The sequence below is a fragment of the Cebus imitator genome, unplaced genomic scaffold (assembly GCF_001604975.1).
Source record: "Cebus imitator isolate Cc_AM_T3 unplaced genomic scaffold, Cebus_imitator-1.0 Scaffold13, whole genome shotgun sequence".
NCBI lineage: Eukaryota > Metazoa > Chordata > Mammalia > Primates > Cebidae > Cebus > Cebus imitator.
In genome coordinates, this window is record NW_016107328.1 from 6,397,537 (window position 1) to 6,408,471 (window position 10,935).

Genomic DNA, 10,935 nt, shown 5'->3' on the forward strand with positions numbered 1-10,935 from the left:
CCAGCCTGGGTAACATGAGTGAAACTCCGTCTCAAAAAAAAAAAAACAAACAAACAAACAAACAAAAAAAAACAACTCTGATCTCTGGGCTGTGCATCCAGGGGTGGAATTTTTAGGAAGCAGTAATGTCATGTATGATATCACAGGGGCAAGAAGAGGCAATGGAGCAAGAGTCGAGCTCTGCCTTTCTTCTTTTGTATTTAAAAACAAAGCAACCTTTTGTGAACGTGGTTGGAGAAAATGGCATTCTCATTCTACTACTGCTGAGAGTGAGAATTAGTACAACCTCTTTGGAGGACTATTTGGCACTGTCTACCATTTTAAGTGCACACACCTCTGACCCTGCAATCCCGCCTCAAGGATTTTACCTTATAAATTCTGTCTTTCCTATAGTAATACATGTGTGTGAAGATGCATGTAATATATATTCATTGCAGCATTGCTAGTAATAGACCGTGGAAGCAACTTAATGTATGTCAATAAGGAATTGATTTATGCTGGGCATGGTGGCTCACACCTATAGTCTCAGCCCTTTGGGAAGCTGAGGCAGGCGGATCACTTAGGTCAGGAGTTAGAGACCAGCCTGACCAGTATGGTAGAAATTGTGTCTCTACCAAAAAATACAAAATTAGCCAGTGTGGTGATCTGTGCCTGTAATCCCAGTTACTCGGGAGGCCGAGGCAGGAGACTAGCTTGAACCCGGGGGGCAGCGGCTGCAGTGAGCCGAGACTGCGCCACTGCACTCCAGCCTGGGTGACAAGAGCAAGATTCTGTCTTAAAAAACAAACAAGACCCAAAAAATGAAAAATAAGGAATTGATTGAATATATATTCTTACAGTAGATTGCTCCGCCAGTGTTTAAAATAGTAGGTCATATCTGCTAAGAAGGAATGATTTTCAGGGTACATTCTTAAGTTTAAGAAAAAAGCAATATGCAGGAACATATATGTGGTATGCTGCCAGGTACAGGAAAACAAGAAGGGGGTATAAGTGTTTATACACACCCACCCACACACATACTCATGCTTGATTATGCCTAAGCGATTGCTGGAAGGACACACACACACACACACACACACACACACACACAGTGTCTGGGGGAATTCTGTATACTTCTTGGAAAAGCTTAGGGGATTGTGGGTCTTGGGTGGGTGGGAGATATCCTGCTATATGTCCTTTTATATTTCTTTGAATGTTTAGAGAAGATTTAGCAGGTCTCCTAGGTGGGGTTGCATATCCCCCATGGGAAACCCATATTTATTGAGCATTGGACAAGCACCAGGCAATTACCTGTGTTATCTGCTCACAGGTAAGATAGATCACACAGGTCAGGATGTGAGGATGTGCCCTTATACATCCATAACACTGGAGTTCTCTCCATTGCCTGCTGATACCTGGACTACAGAGCTGCCCAGTAAATGTGTAATAAATGATCATCTCATTTTCTTTTTCTTTTTCTTTATTTCTTTGGAGACAGGCTTTTGCTTGATCACCCAGGCTGAAGTACAGTGGCATGATCACGGCCCACTGCAGCCTTGACCTCCCAGGCTCAAGTGATCCTACCATCACAGCCTCCTGAGTAGCTGGGACTACAGACATGCGCCACCACGCCTGGCTAATTTTTTTCATTTTGTAAAGATAGGGATCTCCCTGTCTTGCCCAGGCTGGTCTTGAACTCTTGGGCTCAAGCGATCCTCCTGACTTGGCCTCCCAAAGTGCTGGGATGACAGGTGTGAGCCGCTGTACTTGGCCCATAATCCCATTTTCAAGAAGAGGGGTGGTACCTTTGTTGTGCAAAGACCTGTGGCATGCAGGTAGAGGAAGGTAAATTCCATGGCAGCCTGCAAGGTGTTTTGGAAACAGGAGTAACCCAGCTCCTTCATAGAAATCTGAGTTATCTGGGAGACATCTCAAGCCTTTCTCCTTACACTAGTCCCTGGCACCTCTCTTGAGACCACGTGGAAGTATTCAGTCAGTACTAATTTTTCCGACTGTCAGATTCTTTGTTCTGGAAAGCTGTAGCTTGTGTTTCTGGACCACATAAATTGCTGATGTGTTTAGAAACAGCAAAAGCCAGGAGAATTAGTCCTGCGGTGTCCTCCTTTTCTGAATTATTTTATCTTTACAACTTTCCCGTTGAGTATGCATCATCAATGGTCTAAGATACACCAGTTTCTGTTTACTTAAAAAGAGTGCCCTTTAGGACCTTTCTTCTCAAAATAGATGTTCCCAGAGGTGCTTTTATTGTTGTTATTGTTGTTTTCTGCAATCAGTCACATTTCTAGCCCATCAGGAAATGTGTTATGGAGCCAGAGGCTTTCTCTCTGCCCCTTTCCGTTGATCATTTGGAAATAAATTCAGTAAGTAGGTTATTCATCTTGAAAGGGCTGTTTTGATGCTGTTGTGATGTGATCAATGCCCAAATGGACAAGAAAACTGGAATGAAAACTTAAGTGTATGGAATCAGAATCACAAAAACTGCCCTGGGTGGTATTTAAGAGCATAACATTATCTGCACAATTCAGATGAAATACTTGCAAGTGAGAGTTATTTGACCTTAGCACTTTGCTGGTCTCTTGAGACGGTATTTTGTAGGCTCTGAGAGAGCTGTTTAAGAGCTTTAAGTATCATTACCCTTATGTGCAACGTGGGATGTAGTGGTTTTAGTTTACTGGAAGATGAACGTGAATCAACAGTGTTATCTGACTCCCCCAAATAGCAATTCCATCTTCACTACCCGAATAGAGATAGGAAGCAGCTATTGCTGTGTGAGGCCTTCCTGGACCCAGATGCTTTGCTGTGCTCATATTGCACTGTGTAGCATTTAATTAAAGCAATTATCTTATTGGCTTTAAATAACTGTAGTTGTTTGTAGCTATCTCCACATCAGCCTGTGAGTGCGGAAGGATGGTATGGATCACCTCGCTTCATCTGTGTATAGCCAGCATGCAGCCTACACCACAGCACTTCGGATTTCATTAGTCAGGATTCTGTCGACCTTGAAACAGAATCTCACCTCGAACTGGCTTCCACAGAAAGGGGATTTGTTGGTTTATGTAACTGAAGTATCTAGGAATGAAACATAAGGCATGGAGGATCCAAGGCTTAAAGTGTTGCCAAGGCTTACGCAGTTTTTCACCATCTTCAACGCTGCCTCCTTTTTCTTTTGGATTGTGGTACAAAATGGTTGTCAGCAGTTCTAGCAGGAGGAAAAAAAAAAAAAAAAAGCCAGTGTTCCAGTAGTTCAACAGAAGTCTTAGAATTGAGTCCAACTGTCTCTCTGATTGGTCTTTTCTGGGTAACTTGTACATCCCTGAACCAATCGCTGTGGCAAGCAAATGCGATGCTCTGATTGGCCAACTTGGACCAAATGCCCTCCCTCTGAGGGAGATTGGGTGCAGCCTGCACCTGCTCAGGTACAGGGACTGAGGATGAGGGAAAGACTGCAGGTCCCCAGGGAAATGTGGGTATCGTTTGTGAATGGTGGGTAGGCAAAAGCCAAGGATGTCCAATATAGTAGGTTTTTAATCAGTGTTTACTCAGTGAATGAATTAACAGATGAATGAGCAAACAGGAGCGTGCTGCTGGTTCTGCGAGCTGGTTATGCAATACCCCGAGTGGGGTTTTAACAGATGGAGCCTTTGCAGAGGGGAGGGATAGAAGAGGGCTCTGAAATCAAGTCATCTGAGGATACCATTAAATTAGCTGAAATATTTAACAAGAAATAGGAGACAGAGGAGACATAAGACATCTGTTTCCAAACGTAAAGGGCATTCATAGGGAAGGGACATTTTCTGGGTCCCTACTCTATGCTGTAGATGCTGGGCTAGACACGTTAACTGATGTCACTGCACTTTTATTTTCATTTTATTTTATGTTATTATTATTTTTTTTGAGATGGGGCCTTGCGCTGTGTCCCAGGCTGGAGTGCAGTGGTACAATCCTACCTTACTGCAGCCTCAGTCTCCCAGGCTTAAGCAATCCTCCTGCCTCTGTCCTGAGTAGCTGGGACTACAGGCATACACCACACTCAGATAATTTTTTTTTTCAGACGGGATCTCATCCTGTTGCCCAGGCTGGAGTAGAGTGGCACAATCACTGCAGCCTTGACTTCCCAGGCTCAGGCGACCCACCTCAGCCTCCCCAAGTAGCTGGGACTGTAGGCAGGCACCACCATGTGTGGCTAATTTTTTGTATGTTTGGTAGAGAAGAGGTCTCCTATGTTGCTCAGGCTGGTCTCCAACTCTTGGGCTCAAGCCATCCTCCTGCCTTGGCCTCCCAAAATGCTGAGATTACAGGCATGAGCCACTGTAGCTGTCCGCAATTTAAAAATTTTTATTTAATCTTGATAATTGTGTTTGTTTAAGAACCTAGCTCAGAGAATTTAGGAACTTGCCTGGGGTCCTAGACCTGGGCTCTGACAAGGCCAGAATTCAGTCTGGGTCTGCTAGTTCAGAAGCCCCTCAGGTTCCCTGGTATTTGATTTAGCTGCTGCATAGCCAGCAGACTGTACTAAATAATAGGGTTTTGCCATAGTTCTCTTTTGAGAATCTTGATTTCATCAATATTTGTTTATCCACTCATTCATCTTCATTCATGTACTCAGGAAATATTCCATTGATTGCCTACTGGGGTACTAGAGATAGACCAGTGAATGATTCAAGTCCCTGCCTTCCTGGAGCTTATAGTCTGGCCAGGTTCCATATTACTTCTAAGTGGTTCAATGACAGCCTCTAAGGATGTACAGATCTATGTTAATACCAGTTACACTAGTCCCACTCCTCTGTAAGGAGGCAACCAGCAGAACCAAGAAGCTGGATGGCTTAGTTCTGTCTATGCTGTCTGCCTGGGAGACAGCCCCTAAAGGGGCTGATGGATGTTGAGGTATGGGAGGCTCAGTGTGCCTCACCTGTTCTCATCCTCCCAGGCTGGTTCTGCTGGGTGATCTGAGCCGTGTCCCACCACTCTGTCCATATGATAACTTCCTTTTCTGAACCCCAGAGCAGAACCCATGGAATGAAGCAGGGTTAGCTGAATAGGAGGGAAATAAATATTTCTTGAATGAGGCCTTCCCTGCCCAGGGAAGTAGGTATTATTGTCTCCATTTTTCAGGGGAAGAAGCTGAGGCTTATTAGAGTCATGATTTGAGCCCAGGCCTGTCTGATGCCTCCAAAATGGTATGGGCTTCCTCTTGACCCTCCTTTGATCCAGACAGGTCTGGGGAGTAGGGCTTTCAAAGCTTCTGAACTGCAAGATGATCTGAATAGCTGGGATTACAGACGCCTGCCACCATTCCTGGCTAATTTTTGCATTTTTAGTAGAGACGGGGTTTCATCATGTTGGTCAGGTTGGTCTCAGTCTTCTGATCCGCCCGCCTCAGCCTCCCAAAGTGCTGGGATTACAGGCATGAGCCACCATGCCTGCCTTTTTTTTTTTTTTTCCCTTGAGACGCACTCTTGCTCTGTTACCAGGCTGCAGTGCAGTGGCGTGATCTTGGCTCACTGCAACCCTCCCTCCTGGGTTCAAGCGATTCTCCTGCTTCAGCTTCCCAAGTAGCTGGGATTACAGGTGCCTGCTATCATACCCAACTAATTTTTGTATTTTTAGTAGAGACAGGGTTTCGTCACGTTGGCCAGGCTGATCTTGAACTCCTGACCTCAGGTGATCTGCCCATCTTGGCCTCCCAAAGTGCAAGGATTACAGGAGTGAGCCACTGTGCCTAACTATGAGTTGTTAAGTTTCATTTCATGTATTTTTCTAAAGAAGTACTTATGGAGGGCCTAGGTACAGGAACTGTTAGGTCCTGGGTGACCATGATTGACCAGGGTTTCTGCTGCCAGGTAACTTAAAGTCTGAGTTAAATAATTGGAAGTGCACAATCTTTCATTCAGTGATTTATTCAGCCATGCACCAGGATGTATCAGTTAGGTGCTTTGAATTGCAAGTGACAGAAATCCCAGTTCAAATGGGATAATTGATAAAAGCAGTTAAGTGGTTCACACCACCAGAAAGTGGAGAAGGAGGATAGGTCAGGGCTCCGCCTACATTTCTTTGTGATCCTCCCAGCTCTGTACTTCTGTCTGCTCTGTTCTCATGTTGACTTCCTTCAAAGTTGTAAGAGAAAAGAGCTACCATCTCTCTCTAGAGTCACTGAACAAACTTCCTGAGCTTCATCCTGATTGGATCATTTCAGGACATGCATTCATTTTTCAACTAATTGTGGTGGCAGGGGAAATGGGATAACACTGATTGGCTTAGACCATTCAGGACTTGTCCTTGGAATTGGAGGTGAGGTGTGTTTGACTGAAGGATGCGTCTCCATGGGGGAGGAGTGGAGTAGATGTTGACAAAGAGGTGATGACAGCCTCTTAGTGGGCAGTGTGCTAGGACTGGCATACAAATATGAGTAAAAATGTCATCTCTTATTAGACACTCATCTTTTTCTTTTTAGAAATATTAATAATAGAGATGGGATCTTGCTAAGTTTCCCAGTCTCAAACTCCTGGGTTCAAGCGATCCTCCTACCTCAGCCTCCTAAAGTGCTGGGATTATAGGCGTGAGTCATCACACTGGACCAGAAACTCACCTTCTCTAGTGAGCTTCCTGAGAAGGGCATTTACCTAGCCTTAATTGAATGCTAGGTACTCGACATATATTTTTCAGAGTTAATTCTCGTAATATCCCTGTCAAAGAAATAAATATTTCCAGTTTACAGATGAGGAAGCAAGTCAGAGAGCTGGAGTTGCTTGCCGGCGGTCACACGCCACACACACCTAGGAAGCAGGCGGGGCGTGGCTGTGCCTGTGGCTTCCACACTACTTCCTCTGCTTTTTTGTGATTGTAGTAGAGAAAATAAATCGTTAATAGAGACCTTAAAAAGGTTTGTTGAATGACTCTTCTGCATAAACAGAGCCTTGGGAGTAGTCACTGCTTTTCATTTCAAGCTTTTGTTAGAGGAATCCTGCCTGCCTCTTTTTTTTTGAAACAGAGTCGCTCTGTAGCCCAGGCTGGAGTGCCGTGGCATGATCTTGACTCACTGCAATCTCCAACTCCTGGGTTCAAGTGATTCTCCTGCCTCAGCCTTCTGAGTAGCTGGGACTACAGGCACGTGCCACTGTGCCTGGCTGATTTTTTGTATTTTTAGTAGAGATGGGGTTTCACCATGTTAGCCAGGATGGTCCTGACCTTGTGATCTGCCTGCTTCAGGCTCCCAAAGTGCTGGGATTACAGGCATGAGCCACCTCTGCCGGCCTTTATTTTTATTTTTATTTTTAAACTAGCTGTAGATGGGAGGAAAACTCTTCTTCCAGGTTGAGGTAAATAACAGAAATTGAATGAGTTCAAGAGAAAAAGCAGAACCATTGTCAACTGACAACGTCTCCAAAGAGATGATTGCATCAGATAATTTTACAGAAATGGTTTCTCTCTCCTTTTGACTTTTCTGCCTGAGGCTGCCATTAGGTTTTAAAGTAATAGAGTAGCTATTATGTAATTGTGTACAATGCTTCCTTCCCTTGGGCCCACAGTTAACTTGTGCCTTCAAAATACAGAATATGTTTTTTTTGGTAAAGAGTTTATGTAAAGCCAGTGTGATTCCTAAATTAAACTGCCAAAAAGAGGGCAAACAAGCTGGGTTTTCGGCCTCTCTCCAGGTTCTGCAGAGATGTAACATCCGACAGATCAGGAAGACGATTTGCTGAAAGTCATTTGTGTGCTTGTGCAGAATGTGTTCACGCTGCTCCTGCCCACAGTGTGTGTGTGCTGCACTTCACTGCCCAGTGGAAAGGCTCTCATTTGTTCATAGGTCCCCCAACCTCAACTACTTCCATTCCATCCAGGCAGATACAGTTTCATCTGGGGAGAAATTAATTTTTTTTCCAGAGACAGAATCTCACTCTGTTGCTCAAGCTGGAGGGCAGTGGCACAATCTTGATTCACTACAACCTCCTTCTCCTGGGTTCAAGCGATTCTCATTCCTCAGCCTCCCAAGTAGCTGAGATTATAAGCACATGCCACCATGCTTGGCTAATTTTTTGTATTTTTAGTAGAGATGGGGTTTCACCATGTTGGCCAGGCTGGTCTTGAACACCTGACTTCAAGTAATATGCCCGCCTCGGCCTCCCAAGGTGCTGGGATTACAGGCATGAGCCACTGTGCCCGGCAATAAAAAACTTTGAAACCCAAATGGTGGTTGGTGAATAAGGTTGATGAATGAGGTTTTCAGCTTAGATGCTGTGCTTTTTGAGTTCTTGTGTCTGCTTTTTTTGCAGGTTATTACTGATGATAATTGATTTATCTATCCAAATTTCTAGCACATTATGTACAGTGTTTTAAGTCTTGGGGACAGAGAATTGAGCAAAGCACAGCCTTAAGTGCTAATCACCTTTAGTGGCCTTCCTCTAATTCCCCCAAGTCTGTCCGCATTGGTGTGATCTGTGGGTGCTGATTTACTCTGGGCCAAGCAAACTTTAACTGGACTTGGGGACAGGTATGAAGTAGGAGTAACTAGAACATGAGAAAGGTCTGGGGATAAAATGCAGAGGCTTAGGCTATGCGCAGAGCTCATGCCTGTAATCTCTGCACTTGGGAGGTTGTGGTGGGAGGATTGCTTGAGTCCAGTAGTTTGAGATCAGTCCTAGCAACACAGCAAGGGTATTGAACTCCTGAACTCAAGGGTATTGCTATGTTGCTGGGACTGATCTAGCACCAATAATAATAATAGAAAAGGAAAAAAATAGCCAGTCATAGTGGTGCATGCCTGTAGTCCCAGCTACTTGGGAGTCTGAAGTGGGAGCATCATTAGTGCCCTGGAGGTGATGCTACTGCACTCCAGCCTGGGTGACAGAGCAAGAGCCTTTCGAAAGAAGGAAAGAGAGAAAGAGAGAGCGAGTGGAAGGAAGGAAGGAGGGAAGGAGAAAGAGAGAAAGAAAGAAAAAGAGAAAAGAAAAGAAAGAAAAGGCTTAAATGCCAAGTAATGACTGGAAAACAGGGCTCTGGGCTCATTGTGACCCTGCAGGGGTGACCAATTGGTTTTCATTAGGGATGAAATTTAGGGGCTTTGTTACCACAGCATAACCCAGCTCACCCTAAGTCATGTAACCACTACTGTCATAGAGGGAGCACGATTCATGGAGCTCGGGAGCAGATGTATGTGTGCGCATGTGTGCACACAAAGACGTGTGTGTGTATATATGAATCTTGCTGCCTCTTGAACCTGTTTTCCAAACTTGTCTACACGTTAGAATCACCTGGCAATCTTTTAAAATCCCAAGCCTCAGGCCATACACTAGATGAATTACTTCATAGACTCTGGGGGTGGGACGGAAGCATTAATAGTTTTCTTAAGCTCTCCAGGTGATTCTAATGTTCAGGACAAGTTAAGTTCAGGAATCACTGCTCTGTGAGAATTATTATAATATCATGATGATGATGATTTGAGGAGGAGTGGGCATAATGGTAGTGACAGTGGGAGTAGCCATCATTATCATTTACTGGCTGCTACCTATATGCCAGGCAGTATCCTGGGTGTTTTACTAAGATGATCACTTCTGATTCTCACTGTGCTCCACTAGACAATTTTGTAGGTGGTTGGAGAAGGAAAGGAGAGGGTCCTATCTTTTTTTTTTTTGAGACGGGGTTTTGCTCTTGTTGCCCAGGCTAGAGTGCAATGGTGCCATCTTGGCTCACTGCAACCTCTGCCTCCTGGGTTCTGGCAATTCTCCTGCCTCAGTCTCCCAAGTAGCTGGGATTACAGGCATGTACCACCATGCCTGGCGAATTTTTTTTTTTTTTGTGTGAGTAGAGATGGGGTTTCTCCATGTCAGTCAGGCTGGTTTCAAACTCCCAACCTCAGGTGATCTGCCTGCCTCAGCCTCCCAAAGTGCTGGGATTACAGGCATGAGCCACCGTTCCTGGCTGAGGGTCATATCTTTCAAACTGATGTGAGCCACAGAGTTGGCTAACCAGATTGTCAGGTGAAAATAAGTAAGATGGGGTTGCCGGGCTTACCTTCTTGACCCCAGAGGGACCATTATGGTCATCCTTAGGGCTGAGATTCAGGGTTTCTTTGTTACCACAGCATAACCTATCCCATCCTGATGGATGCAACCATCCTTTTAATAACCACAGTGGATTCAGGCGTCGGTGTTCAGAAGGACATTTTGCAACATGATAAATTGAGGGTAGTTTACTTTGGCTTGCGGCTTGGAAAGAGAGAAGAGTGCAGTAAACCAGGCTATTAATCTTGGGTTGGTTGGTTCATCCACCAAAACCACTTTGTATGTGTCTCAAGGAATCACATTTAATAAATTAATAAAATGCTACCTTGTGTTTTGTAGCACTTTTCTCAGCGAAATACACAGTGCTGTGCAAACCTCCTACTGTTGTTAGTCTTTTTGATACACCATAGAAGGTTTGTAAGAGGTAAGTAGGGCATTTTACCAGAAGGTAAAATGAGGAAGTAAGTTACCTTGAAATGCTTATCTAACATATTTATACATTTCTGAAGTCTGCAGAGATTTCTGATGGGAGCCTTTATGTGTAGGTAGGAGTTTGGCTGGGAAATATGGGAGTGTTGTGAAAAGTGTTCCCAGCAAAGGAACAGCATAGAGAAAGGTGGAACAGCAAGAAACAGTATTTACATGAACTCTGTAATCAGGTTAGCATTATGACCGAGAAAGATACCATAAAGCCTGCATTTCTATTTATTTCTTCATCATGCAGCACATATGTCTTTTTTCTTTCCCTTTTTTTTCTTTTTTTGGACACGGAGTTTCATTCTGTCACCCAGGCTGGAGTGTAGTGGCACGATCTCGGCTCACTGCAACCTCCATCTCCCGGGTTCAAGCAATTCTCCTGCCTCAGCCTCCCAAGTAGCTGGGACTACAAGTGTGTGCCACCACGCCTGCCTAATTTTATATTTTTAGGAGAGCCGGC

At 44.5% G+C, this 10,935-nt stretch overlaps 1 protein-coding gene across 12 annotated transcripts in view; it reads left to right on the plus strand.

Moving 5' to 3' along the window:
* Positions 1-10,935, plus strand: part of CYRIB (CYFIP related Rac1 interactor B) — a 173,520-nt gene that overhangs the window by 52,247 nt on the left and 110,338 nt on the right. Inside the window, exon 1 of one of the 12 annotated variants that reach the window (XM_037728531.1) lies at positions 6,122-6,288. The exons of the other annotated variants lie outside the window; for them this stretch is intronic. The gene's annotated coding sequence lies outside the window, so the exon portion shown is untranslated. Of the gene's footprint in view, positions 1-6,121; positions 6,289-10,935 lie in introns of those variants that run through there. 12 annotated transcript variants of the gene reach the window in all.